Below are 12,813 nucleotides of genomic sequence, written 5' to 3'. Positions count from 1 at the left end.
GGTCCTACTGTAGAGCACAGGGAACTACATTCACTAGCTTGTAATAACGTATAATGAAAAAGAATCTATCTACTGATATCTATCTATCTGTAACTGAATCACAATGCTGTACACTAAAAAACACAGCACTGCACATCAGTTTGAAAGGAAAAAACAAAGAAAGCATGACATTTCAGAAAAACTTACTTAGCTGATGAAACAATGAGTTGGGAATCTCTGTACGCTATCAAGTAGCTTTGATTCTCTGGATTATGCACTGTTACCTAAAAGGAAATTTTTTGAAATTTCATGGCAATACATTACATTCATTCATTAATTCACACACAACACGCAGTGCTCTAAAAGACATAAAGATGAAGAAGGATTGTCAGCCTTTGTCATCTAAGGGAATAGCAACCCCCGTGTTCTAAATTGAAAATAATAGAGCTATTGCTTTACTACAAAATTAAAACATCACTGTTATAGTTGCTTATTCATAATTAATATATTCTGTACCATACATTCCCAGTAATGAATTACCAAGCTTTTTTTTATTCTTTAACACTTTTTATTGATTTATAGTCATTTTACAATGTTGTGTCAAATTCCAGTGTTCAGCACAATTTTTCAGTCATACATGGACATATACACACTTATTGTCACATTTTTTTCTCTGTGAGTTATCATAACATTTTGTGTATATTTCCCTGTGCTATACAGTATAATCTTGTTTATCTATTCAGAAAAGAACAATCACTAACTTAATAAACAAGCTAATATTTAAAGTTCTTAAAGTGGATTCATCTAGGATTTTTAAAAATTATATTTATCAACTGTACTTGAAGCACCCTAGAAGAGCCAAGAAATAATTTCCATTTCATCTATGCCAGAAACTTTTCATTCATAATAGATCATTTTCCCACAGGTGTTTCAAAAAAATCCCGATAATCCAATCTGGCCAACACACAGTCTATGTGTCTTGAAATTCACTGGCAGCATAAATTCTAGTCTACTCTGAACTTAGTTACGTCATCCAGAAAATTCAAAAAACAAATATACTTATGGCATACAGTTCAGAAGTACTCTTCAAAGCCAAATGTTATAAACTGTGATTATAACAATGTGACTAAGTAGTTACATCAAGAAAATTCATATTAATTAAAAAAATAACAAAAACTTGACTGCATTTAACTATTATTTTCTACAAACAAGTTAATATATTTAAGCAGAATTCCACATTAAGGAAAGAACTGTAACACTTGGCAATATGAACAAACAACACGCATGATTTCATATGGCGCAACAAACTTAAAAAAACTACACCGCTCATTTAACATGTTCTTTAACTTTGGTTGCTCAAGAATGCGTTACGATTTCAACTTGGATTAGTAAACGTAAAACTCTAGGGATGTTTAATATAAAACTGTGACAGTCTCACACACAGAGTCATATCTAAGATTAAATAATTTCTCCCATTATTTGTTCATACTTACACTTACCTAAACTCATAAACATCTCTCTGCTCCCCATGAGGCCACTAGTTTCTGTTCATCTTCATCTCTTAAATGATCCACACATCTTTCACTAGGAGAAAAGAAATGAATATACATTAGCATGTCTCATCACCTCGATACTTATCCCCTTAACTAACATATAAAAGCCATCTGTACACATGCTATGAATATGCTAGAACTTCTCTGAATACTACTTATTCTAAGTTTTATTCTGTGCAGTGTTAAAATATGAGATTGTCATTAATTTTTTTAATCTCCATAACTCCCCCATATCAAAGTGTTAATGGCTTTATCTTTAAAAGATTTTCAAGATGCTACTAAAGAGAACAGATCTTTTCAAACTGCTGCAATTATTCTTTGAAGTATGTGAATTTTCTTCAGGCTTTAAATAATATATTAAAATGTTTTATGTATATATATCATAGCTTTACTTTATGACCTAGACCACCCAAGAGCCAGAGTTCTTCTTTAACAAGTCTCCTGCTCATTTAGAAGTAGGAGACAGTAACGTGTCCATAGCCAAATGTCCAGTCTGAAAATGAGAAGCACCATTAATGAATATTGATGCACAACAAGAACTCTGAAGCAACAACTGTAGAGATTTAAAAAAAAAATACTGCATGCAACCAGCCCATAGTATTTTGGGGGACTGTGTAATTAGGTTTGTTTGTTTGTTTACTTTTAATTTCTTTTACAATAGAGGTACTGAGGATTGTGCCTCATGCATGCTAAGCATGTGCTCTACCACTAAGCTAAAACCCCATAGTAGTTTTATAACACACTAAATGCCTTTTTCTGTTAACCTAAACTTATTTAAATTGGTATCAGAAAAGTCTTAAACTGAAGAAATTTTTTTAAACATTTTTTATTGATTTACAATGTGTCAAATTCCAGTGGAAATTTTTTTTTTTAACCACTGGCTTATTTCAGAGAAAATCCATTATTTCCAGGAATCGATCATTTGCTAGTTCAATAAAATACATACCAGTACTGTTATTTCTACCATATAGAGGCTCAAGGGTGAGGTGGATAAACCAAAGGGTACATGTATTTCAACTATAGATCAATACATTGAATTAATTTACCACAAAAGTTGTAATAAGCACAATTGCATGAAGAGGGTGTGGGTGTGTCTAAATTTTTGCCTAATGGTAAAAACTGGTATCTTACTGCTATGCTTGGTATTTTTCTGTTTTGAAAATGAGCCTGTTTTTATGTATTTATCAGTTAACTGTATTTCTTCTACTGTGAGCCCCCCTGTCAAATATTCCTTCCTTATTTTCCAGCAAAGTTTATCTTTTTCATATTGTTCTCTATATTTTCTTATCTATTCTGAATAAAAATCCTTTGTTACTTTTAGGGTTTCAGATTCACCACTTTTAAACTTTACACTGCAGCGTTAGCAGCTTGGATACCCATCATGCGGTCACCATGACAGCATTATACACAAAAAATGATTTAGGACCACCACTACAGGGAGCACAGAGCACTCAGAGCCATATTTATAAACCAGCCTACTTTTTCTTTTCCTTTATTTTCCTTTCATTTCTATTTTTCATTTTTATTGTATTTCTTTAAAAAAAACACACATAGCCACAATCCCAATAAAGGGCAACCTGGTTCCTGCTGCAGTAAAGAAGCTTTAGTCTAACAAAAGAAATGCTTTAATTAAGCAAAGCTGAAAAGACCTGACTTTCTTCCGAAAGTGTCTTTCCTTTGAAAGAAACTTTACATTAAGTCTTCCTGACCTATTTGAAACTGAATATAAATTACGTATTTAGAAATGTAAAAAAATCTAATCAACAAAAATCTTAGTATTAATTTGATTTAGAAGAGATCTAATCACAGAATGCAACTTAAAGATTAATATAATTTATAATATAGCTCTTAATACAAACATGAAATACACAATACTGCATTTCCATAAAGTGTGGGTCAGGAGTAAAGCAGTCTAATATTTTTTGAGGCTTTCATTTATAACCTAGTAATTCCAGGATTTCTGTTATTCTGTCCACAGTCTTTAATTTTCTAATAAATAAAATTAAGCCACTAAATTTCAGTGAGGAAGTCACAAATAAACTATTAGAAAAGCCAGAGACTTTCAAATTATGAATGAAGATAGCAACTGATTAATTAATTTATAATTCGTTACACAAACATGAAACTATAAAGGATATTTCACTTACTGCGGCACTCTGAGGTTTACTACCAGCGGCCCAGGTAGTTCTTCTGAGTCTGGATGGTTCCAAAGTCTGGCATTACATAGAGATTTTGTAGGAAACTAGAGAAATAAGAAAAAAGGTTAACTGTTTCCACCCTAGTGTGGTGCCTTATAAATTACCTCATTTTAAAAAAAATCATACAGAATAACTGAAATACAGAAATACACATCCTAGACAGAGGACAGACAGTACCTGGCCCCATAGCAGACATGGTGTCACTGGGCTTTTCTGCCACAAAATCAACATGTGCACTTGGGTAAAAGGTCCCATGTCCCAGCCTGTCTCCTGATGGCTTTATGTTCTGTGAATGTAGAAATGGTACAATCAAAAGAGAGGGAAGAGGGCGGAGAGAACTGACATGAGATACAACTAAAGTTTTAACTTTTCAGAAGTCACAGCTGGTTCTATATTATATTTATCTTAGGATACTGTAGCTTTTTTTTTCTTTTTGAGGTATGGTTGGCACACACATTAGGTCAGTTTCAAATGAGTAACATAATCATTCCATACCTGTACATATTGTGAAACAGTCACCGCAAGTCAGTTGATGAGTCCAAGCTGTTACTGTTTGCCACTTAACAGGCCAATAAATCAAGAGAGGAGTTGCTGGGACAAGGAATAGTGACTTTATTCAGGAAGCCAGCAGATGGAGATAATAGCAGACTGGTGTCCCCAAAAACCTTCTTACCCGAGTTCAAATTCAGATTTCTTTTATACTAAAAGGGGAGGGGTTGTGGTTGGTTGGTGCAAACCTCCTGGAACCTGAATCCCTTCTTTGCTGTGTTGATCTGGTCACAGTGTTCCTATAAATCCCCACAAGACCAATGTTCTTCTGTGTTTTGCAACTTTTTATTTCTATATGAATGGAAAGGTGTTCTTCTTTAAGGGTCAGAGCCTGGAGAATAGGCTCTTCTGTACATTTCAGGCTAGAGACAACATTCTCTTAGTGATTACTTTGTAGCAAAACCAATAGAATACAAAGCTTAAAATACAAGAAACAGATCCACATGGAGTGAGGTCTGTTCTTCCCTATTTGAAGTCTAGATGAACTTCCATCACCATACACGCGTAAACAATTTTTTTTCCTGGTGAGAATTCTGAAGGTCAACTCTCTTAGCAAGTTTCAAATATGCAATATAATATTACTAAGTATGGCCTCCACGCTGCTTCTTACATCTCCATGCCTCATTTGTATTAAAACTGAAGTTAGTTTCTCTTCACCTTCACCCATTTCTCCGCACTCACCTCCTGCCTCTGGGACCACCAATCTGTTCTCTGTATCTACGAGCTTGGGTCTCTTTCTCAATTCCACATATAAGTGAGATCCTCCATTATTTGCCTTTCTCTGAGTTATTTCATTGAGCATAATGCTCTTGAGGCCCTTCCATATTGTCACATGGCAAGATTTCATTCTTTTATTTGGCTGAATATTCTGTTGTACACCTAAATCACCATTTCTTTATCCACTCATCTGTCACTGAACACTTGGGTAGTTTCTACATCTTAAGTGTTGTAAATAATGCTGCAGTGAACATTTGGGTGCATGTATCTTTTCAAGCAAGTATTTTGCTTATATGCATGACCATGATATTGAGCAGTACACAAGCAACTGACACAATGTAGCTGACTGTACTTCAATTTTTTAAAAAAAGTGTTTTCCTTTTCTTTGGATACATACCAGAAGTGGGTAGCAGTGTTGTATGGTAGTACTGTTTTTGAATTTGTTGAGAAAACTCCATTCTGTATCCATAGTGACTGCACCCATTTACATTCCCATCAATAGTGCACAAGGGTTCCCTATTCTCAATATCCTCTCCAATATTTGTAATGTCTTAGCCTTTTCTGTTGTTGTTGTTGATAATAGCCATTGTATTCAGTGTGAGGTGGTATCTCATTGTGGTTTTCATTAGCACCTCCTTGATGATTAGTGACACTGAGCTTCTGTTCTTGTACCTATTGGCCACCTGTATATATCTTTCTTAAAAAGTATTCATTTAGATCTTCTACCCATTTTATAATCATAGAGCTTTTTTACTTTTTGTTTCCTATTGATTTATATGACTTCTCACATGTTTTGGATATTATCCACATGTCAGTTATGATTTTCAAATACTTTCTCCCATTCAGAGGGAGCATTTTTGTTGATGGTTTCCTTTGTTGTGCAGAAGCTTTTGAGGTTCACGTGGTCCCACTTGTTTATTTTTGCTTTTGTTTCCTTTGCTCTGGAGGCAGATCAAAAAAAAAAAAATTATCACCAAGGCTGACATGAAGAAGCTGACTGCCTTTTTTATTTCTAGAGGCTTTATAGTTCCAGATCTGACATTCAAGGCTTAAATCCATTTTAAGTTAATTTTTGTGGATGGTGTGAGATGGTGGCTCAGTTTCCTTCTTTTGCTTCTGGCTGTCCAGTATTCCCACCAGCATTTACTGAAGAGATTATCCTTTCCCCGTTGTATATTCTTAGCCATTTGTTGTAAATTGACTTAAGTAACTGATGATAAATGCATAGATTTATTCCTGAGCTCTGTATTTGGTTCCATTTATCTGTAGGTTTGTCTAGGCCAATGCCATATTGTTTTGATCACTATAGCTTTGTAATATAGTTTGACATGAGGGAATGTGATGCCTCCAGCTTTGTTCTTTCTCAAAAAGATTGTTTTTGCTATTGGGTGTCTCGTGTTTCCATACAATTTTTAGGATTTTTTGTCCTATTTCAGTGAAGAATGCCATTGGATTATATTAAAGATTGCATTAAGTCTGTAGATTTTGGGTATATGGACATTTTAATATTAACTTTTTCAATCCATGTGGATGGAATATCTTTCCATTTATTCCTGTAGTCTTCAATTTCTCTCACTGAGGTCTTATACGGTATTATGGACATTGTACATCTGAACTTGGGTGTGCATCAGTTGAGGTGAAACAAATGACTAGCTGGATATTCTAATTCAATTATTCCCTGTGCCTTTGAGAACCACATTTGCCAATGAGGAAGAAACGAGAAACAGATGTCACAGAAGAGGTTAAGTAAAAATCTCACAGTTCTCAATTTAAATTGGATGTATCTGTATAAACAACAGAGAATTTTCTCAAATTTGTAGTATCTAGCACTTCCTAGGGAAAAGACCTAGAAATGATGATCAAGCCAGAAGCAGGGGGGATACCAGTGTCAAATATTTAGTATTCAATATTATTTCCCACTAAAAGAAACTAAGGTTTCTTGGAGAAATGACTGATTCTAGTCCTGGGCAGGAAACATACAAGATGAGCTTGAAACATCTTGGCAAACCAGATGTCAAGAAAGCTTTCAGGCTACTCGGGTCACATCAAAAGGACTTAAGAGCTAACCTCAAGGGGTTCTAACTGGTGACAAGATGAGACAGTTTGAACATCAGCAAATACAATAACTGCAGTGTATTTATAATCCATCAAATAGGTTTTAATCCTTGACTTCATCTTGGTTATCAAAATTCATCATCTATGCAGGATGTCTTAATAATGGATTAATAAATGAAAAGAAAGAAGCATCTAACCTGCCTTTCCTCTATGAACTGCTTCAATGGGTAGCTGTAGATGGAGGGAAATGTCCCATTACAAAATTAAACCAGCTGATAAACGAAAAAGAAATGACGTAATTAGAATATCATCCTTCTTCACCCCCAAATGGACAAACCAATGTAAGCACTGAACATCATTGCTGCTAACACCTCAAAAATAGGCAGGCAACTTGACTTTTTGTCATTTGATGAAACAGCACACCAATACCTAGGGTCTCATCAAACATCTTGATCTTTTAGTCCGATCAAGCCTCTGAATACCCACCTCAAGACCCAGCTCAGGAGTCACTTCTTCCAGGATGCCTCCCATGATTGCTCCCAAACTAGATGAGGCACCCAATCTGCGCCCAGGGCCCCCGGGCTGGCTACGTTCTCCTGTGCCACAGATCATACTCTTAGCCCACTTGTCTGTCCCTGCCACACCTGGCAGGCAGGATGGGCAGCCTGCCAGAGCTCTCCCAGAGAGTGGCCTTGGCCCAGCTGGAAACCATCCCATCAGCCCTGCCCAGCCTCACGGCCCTAAGGAGGGTCCCATTTCTCCCTCCACCTCCACTGCCTGCTTTCTCCAGCTTAAATTAATAATTTTAAAGTAATTAAGCCCAGCAAACCATAACTGATTGAGTAAGAACTGCTGGTGGCTGGCAGAGCTGTGAAGCACCACTTCTGCCTAAGCCTGAGTTTGGAGGGCAGTGGGGTAGGGGCCTGATCCCAGGTCCACACTCTTGGGGCCTAACCACCCTGTGGCAGAGATAAACCTCTCTGAGCATCCAGCCACCTACTGATCTTTAGATCTTCTACCCAGTATGTCAGGAGACTTCTTAACGAGATCAGGCAGAGCCCGAGAGAGCTCTGTCTCATGTGTGGAGGATTTCTATTCAATTATTCAGAGCAGGACAGAACCTGCCCAGGAGGATGCGGGAGCCCTTGTCAGTAAGGCAGCTCACTCCTGCCCTCCTAATTCTGCCATGGTCAGTCCAGCCCCCAGGGTCCACGGTAGCCTGGGGCAGAGTCCCCATCAGACAGAAGGAGGAGCAGAGCTGGCCTGGGGTATGGGGCAAAGCCAGGACTCTCGCTGCCTACCTGGGATTTCTTCCCCTCCCTTGGAACCTAGGTGAGCTCTCAGGGGTGACCACAAATGAGCCATCCCTAAGGCAGCAGACAGCCCTGCCCACAACAGGGTGTGGGGATAGGAAAGATCCTCCCAGGTGGGAACGGCTGAGTCTGGAGCCAAGGTTATGGGTTGTGGCTACATATAAAGTGGGGGCATGGTGTATAAGGCCAAGACCCACTGCCCCACCCCTCTCCTGGAAATAAGATGGTGACATCACACACACTGAGGGGAAGGACCACAGACACCCCAGGACCTGGAGGAGGCCACAGAGCAGTGTGCTCCACCTCCTGGCCATCAGGTCCTCCTCCCTTCAGGACTTAAGGGTGTGAAGAGAGGTCCCGGTCACATCACATTCCCAGGGACCCTCAGGACACCTGGGGGGAGGGGCTCAGACCCAGGATCCTCTCCCTTCTTTACCCCTCCCAGCCCTTGCCCCACCAGGCTGGTCCCCACCCTTCCCTCACTGCCCAGCTCAGCTCAATCTTTCCTGTGAGCCTGAAACACTCATATCTTTTACTCAAAGCCTCATGACCTTTGGGCCAGTGCAAGTGTCTCTCCCCCCAAAAGCCTTCCCGCACTGCCCAGCCTCATCTGGTCTCCTCCCTGACCACATGGGCACAGAACAGAGCTCAAAGCCTGACTCTTTCCTTTCTAATGCTGCCCGCCCCCAGAGAGCTTTCAAGTCCTCAAAGTCTGAGGTCTGGAATCCACTGTGCAGAAAGGTCTGGTCACCAGTGTGGCTGCACAGCCTCCAGTCCAACCCCAATCCCCAGAGCACCCGGTGGGCAGAGAAGCCCCATGCAGCGCAGCTGCTCTCACCTCCAGGGGGCAGCAAAGAGAAGGCGGAGGGCAAGCTCATGTTGTGTGAACCCAGCCTCCTTTCTCTTCTTCAGATGACACCGCCCACATCCATTCTGCCCCTTTCACTCTCAGCTCAGGGAATGGCATCCCACTCCCCTGGCACCAGGACTGGTCTGCGAGGAGACTGACTCCACGCCGGGCCCATGAGCAGCAATCCTAGGACACTTGGGAGGCTCTTGTTAAACAGTCTCCCTCTTCCCGTGGGGCAGGACCAGGGGGATGGGCTGATTAGACATGTGCCTGCAACAGCCTGGGGGCTCTGAATGGGTAAGGCTGCCTGGGAGGGAGGCCCACCCCCAGGTAGGCAGGGACAGGGTGTGGAAAAGGAGGCAATGTCCCAAGGATACCATTTGGGCCCCTGGATCCAGCCATGCCCTATCTGCTTAGGCCGGTACAGGTGTTCCTGACACCCACATGACTAATATAACTAACACAGAGAGTGACTTCAGACCCTCGGCAGGATTCCCTGACGTGAGGCTGGGGGGTGGTATTCTCAGGTGGTCCAACTTAGCAGTTTCACAAGCACACATGGGGCAACAGCTTCCTCTCAGACATGTGAAGCAGAAATTCCACATCACCCAGGGCACCGTAGCTCTGCCTCCTTGTCACGGAAGTGGGGTCCTGACAGGAAGGGGCTCTCCAAGCAGACGATCCTTGGACCCACCCACCACCAGAGTCTCAGCCCATCTGCAGGTGTTATGCGTGGGAGCTCACTAGGGCACACAGACAACACTCCTGTGTGTTTGCAGGCCCATACGTGTACATGCCATAGGTACACTCACACGGCCACTCAACAAACACTTGCTCTGCTCCTGCATTGCTGGGAGTCGTGAGAGGCAGAACAAATGGTGCCTGCACTCCCAGACCCCACAGGTGACCCCTATGACATGTGGGGAGATGGGCAGGATGGCGTGGCCACAGAGCGAAGGCCCCAGCCCCCTCAGGGACAGAACAGCCAGGGAGGGCTTCCTAAAGAATGCCCCAGAGGCAAGGCTGCAGCAGAGCTGGCATGCAGTTCCTGCCCGGCTGCACCCCGCCATCTAGAAGCTCCCCTGGAGCACTCACCAGCACTGCTCAGTGGGAGCTGATACTCGTAACAGACCCGCTGTCCTCCCTTTAATGAAGTTCCAGGAGCTAAGCAGCCTGACACAACCAGACCCCCGAGCTGTGCTCCCCGGGTGGCTCCTGATGAGGACTCCATCACTAACAACACAGAGCTTCAAAGCCCCTTTAGCCCTGGCTCACCAGGAGCGTTCTAATTCCTGCTTCCTCAGAGGCCAGCGCAGGAGGGTTGGTAGCCACTTCCTTGCAAATGGGCACCGCTCACCACCTGCGGCAGGGGTGTGGGGGTAAGGGGGTCAGCAGCTCGAGCAGCCAGGCTCGCAGGCCCCACACCTCCAGTTGCTCCTCTCTCCCCCTCCCCCTTCCCTTCCCCAAGTCATCATCCGCATTTCACACATGTGGAGAATGAGGCCAGGGAGGGGGTCTCCCAAGCCCGCCAGAGGATTCCCAGGTGGGAGACAACAGAAACCCAGATGAAAATGAACATCGTTACAAAACAGAAAGAGACTCACAGACACAGAAAACAAACTTATGGCTACCAGGGGGAAAGCAGAGGGGAGGGATAAATTGGGAGTGGGATGAGCAGACACAAACTACTACATACAGACCAGACAGACAACAAGGTCCTGCTGTAGAGCACGGGGAGCTGTACTCACTAACTGGTAATAACCTATAACTAGAAAGAACACCTGTAGATGCATAACTGAATCACTATGCTGCACAAAATAAACCAACACAACACTGTAAACCAGCTATACTTCGATTAAAAACAGAAGACTAGAAACCCAGTTCCTTGCTCATACCCAACAACCAGACAGCAATCACATCACACAGCCTCCAAGGCCAGCACCCGGAGCCCAGGGTGAGCATCTCCTTCCCCTGGGTAACCTCCCTTCCCTCACCAGCCGCTCCCAGCCCCACAGGCACATCTCAGAGGGGACGGACAGACCCGTGGCCCTGACCCCTGACAGAACAGCTCAGGAGGGGAAACACCTTCCAGAAATGAGTCCCCCAAAACTATTCCCCGCTCCAGACGGTGAGCATGTGACTCGGTGTGACTGTAGCCTTTGTGCTGGGCCTCAGCATCCCCCGTGGAAGTGGCCCCTGCCCGGGAGAGGCTGTGCCATCACCTCCTATCATTTCTTGCCAGGAGAGACCTTCAAATCCAGAAGCTGACCAGGAGGGAATGGCCGGCATGAGGTGGCAGGGTGGGGCAGCTATAAATGCAACAAGCCCCACATGCCATGGGACCCCGAGTGGCTCTGAGCATGACCCCAAGCTTGAGGGGGTCTCAGAGAACAGAGGTCCCATGTGTCCATCTGCCCTGTTACCCATCCAGGGGCTTTTACTGATTAGTGCCAGGCACCAGCTAAGTTCTCCACTGTCCTTACCTCATTTGGTCCTGGAAACAACCTGTTACGTGAGGGACCACTGTCCCCATCTTAGAGGCAGGAAAGCTGAGGTCAGCAAATTAAGTCCCCTATCAAGAGACATCAGGGATGCTGTGTGTTCAGAGGGGCAAGGACAAAATGAACAATTCCAAAAGACAACCGAATGAGAAATATTCAGGCTGCAGGATGTGAAGCCTGAAAAAGTCTGAGGGCACAGTGGCTGTCTTTAAACGTCTAAAGGGCTGTGGGGTGGAGACAGCCTCAGGCCACTGTACCCCAGTGTAAGAGCCCTCGGAGCTGCAGGGATCTCACCCCACACATGTGGGCCCTGAGGCAGTGGGAGGCCAACCCCCTCAGTCAGAGCCTGGGAGGGAGGGAGGAAGAGGCCAGTGAGGGCCGGGACCCTGCAACCACCCAGGACTGAGGGGGAGGAGCACATGATGTTTGCAGCCATGACAGGGAAGGCAGCCAGGACACCCTGGGGCGGAACCAAGTCAGGGGCCCTCAGCTCCTGTCACCGGCCTCCCAAGATGGGCACCACTGTGACACGCCCCGGGAGCCCAGCCCAGTGCTGAGTTCCTGTCTCAGAGCTTCAGGCCCAGAACCCAGACAAGGGCCCAGAGTGTGGCCCCACCCTTCCTAGGCCTCTGGATACTCAGACAAAAGGATGGAAAAACCCCCCAGCCCCAGGCCAGGAGCAGAGCTAAGGCAAGGCCTAATGCCTCTGCCTTTGCACCGAGCAGGAGGGCTGCGTACGTACGGAAAAGAGAGCACGGAGACCACCTGCCAGGCCAGGCCCGGGCCGAGCCTGCAGGGGCTCAGGCCACGTCAGGGCCGGCACACGGACAGACTGAGCCAAGAGCTCTAGCCAAGGGGCTGGAGAGGATGGTGTCTAGCCAGTGGGGTCCATGTCTCTGCCCTGACCTGGGGGTTGGTAGAACCAGGCAGGGCCCAGAGACCAAGGGGTGTCATGTATTCTTGTCCAGGGAACAGGAGAACAGAGCAAATAGTAGCCAGGACATAAAGAGAAACAAGGCCCACTTAGGGTTCAATGGGTCACCGCCCAAACCCTTAACTACAGCAAGGGGCTCAGCACAGCGCTGCTGGGCTCCCCAA

The 12,813-nt window shown here is 44.0% G+C and overlaps 1 protein-coding gene across 2 annotated transcripts in view; it reads right to left on the bottom strand.

Moving 5' to 3' along the window:
• LOC140699222 (zinc finger protein 532-like) overlaps positions 1-12,813 on the bottom strand; it is a 44,720-nt gene that overhangs the window by 12,563 nt on the left and 19,344 nt on the right. For both annotated transcript variants that reach the window (XR_012077235.1, XM_072970942.1), the window contains exons 2-6: positions 7,249-7,323; positions 3,908-4,016; positions 3,680-3,774; positions 1,479-1,563; positions 187-263 (exon numbers count right to left, since the gene is read on the bottom strand). The gene's annotated coding sequence lies outside the window, so the exon portion shown is untranslated. The remainder of the gene's footprint in view (positions 1-186; positions 264-1,478; positions 1,564-3,679; positions 3,775-3,907; positions 4,017-7,248; positions 7,324-12,813) is intronic.

Source organism: Vicugna pacos, chromosome 11, assembly GCF_048564905.1.
Source record: "Vicugna pacos chromosome 11, VicPac4, whole genome shotgun sequence".
Taxonomy (NCBI): Eukaryota; Metazoa; Chordata; class Mammalia; order Artiodactyla; family Camelidae; genus Vicugna; species Vicugna pacos.
This window is presented reverse-complemented; position numbering and strand designations above follow the sequence as displayed.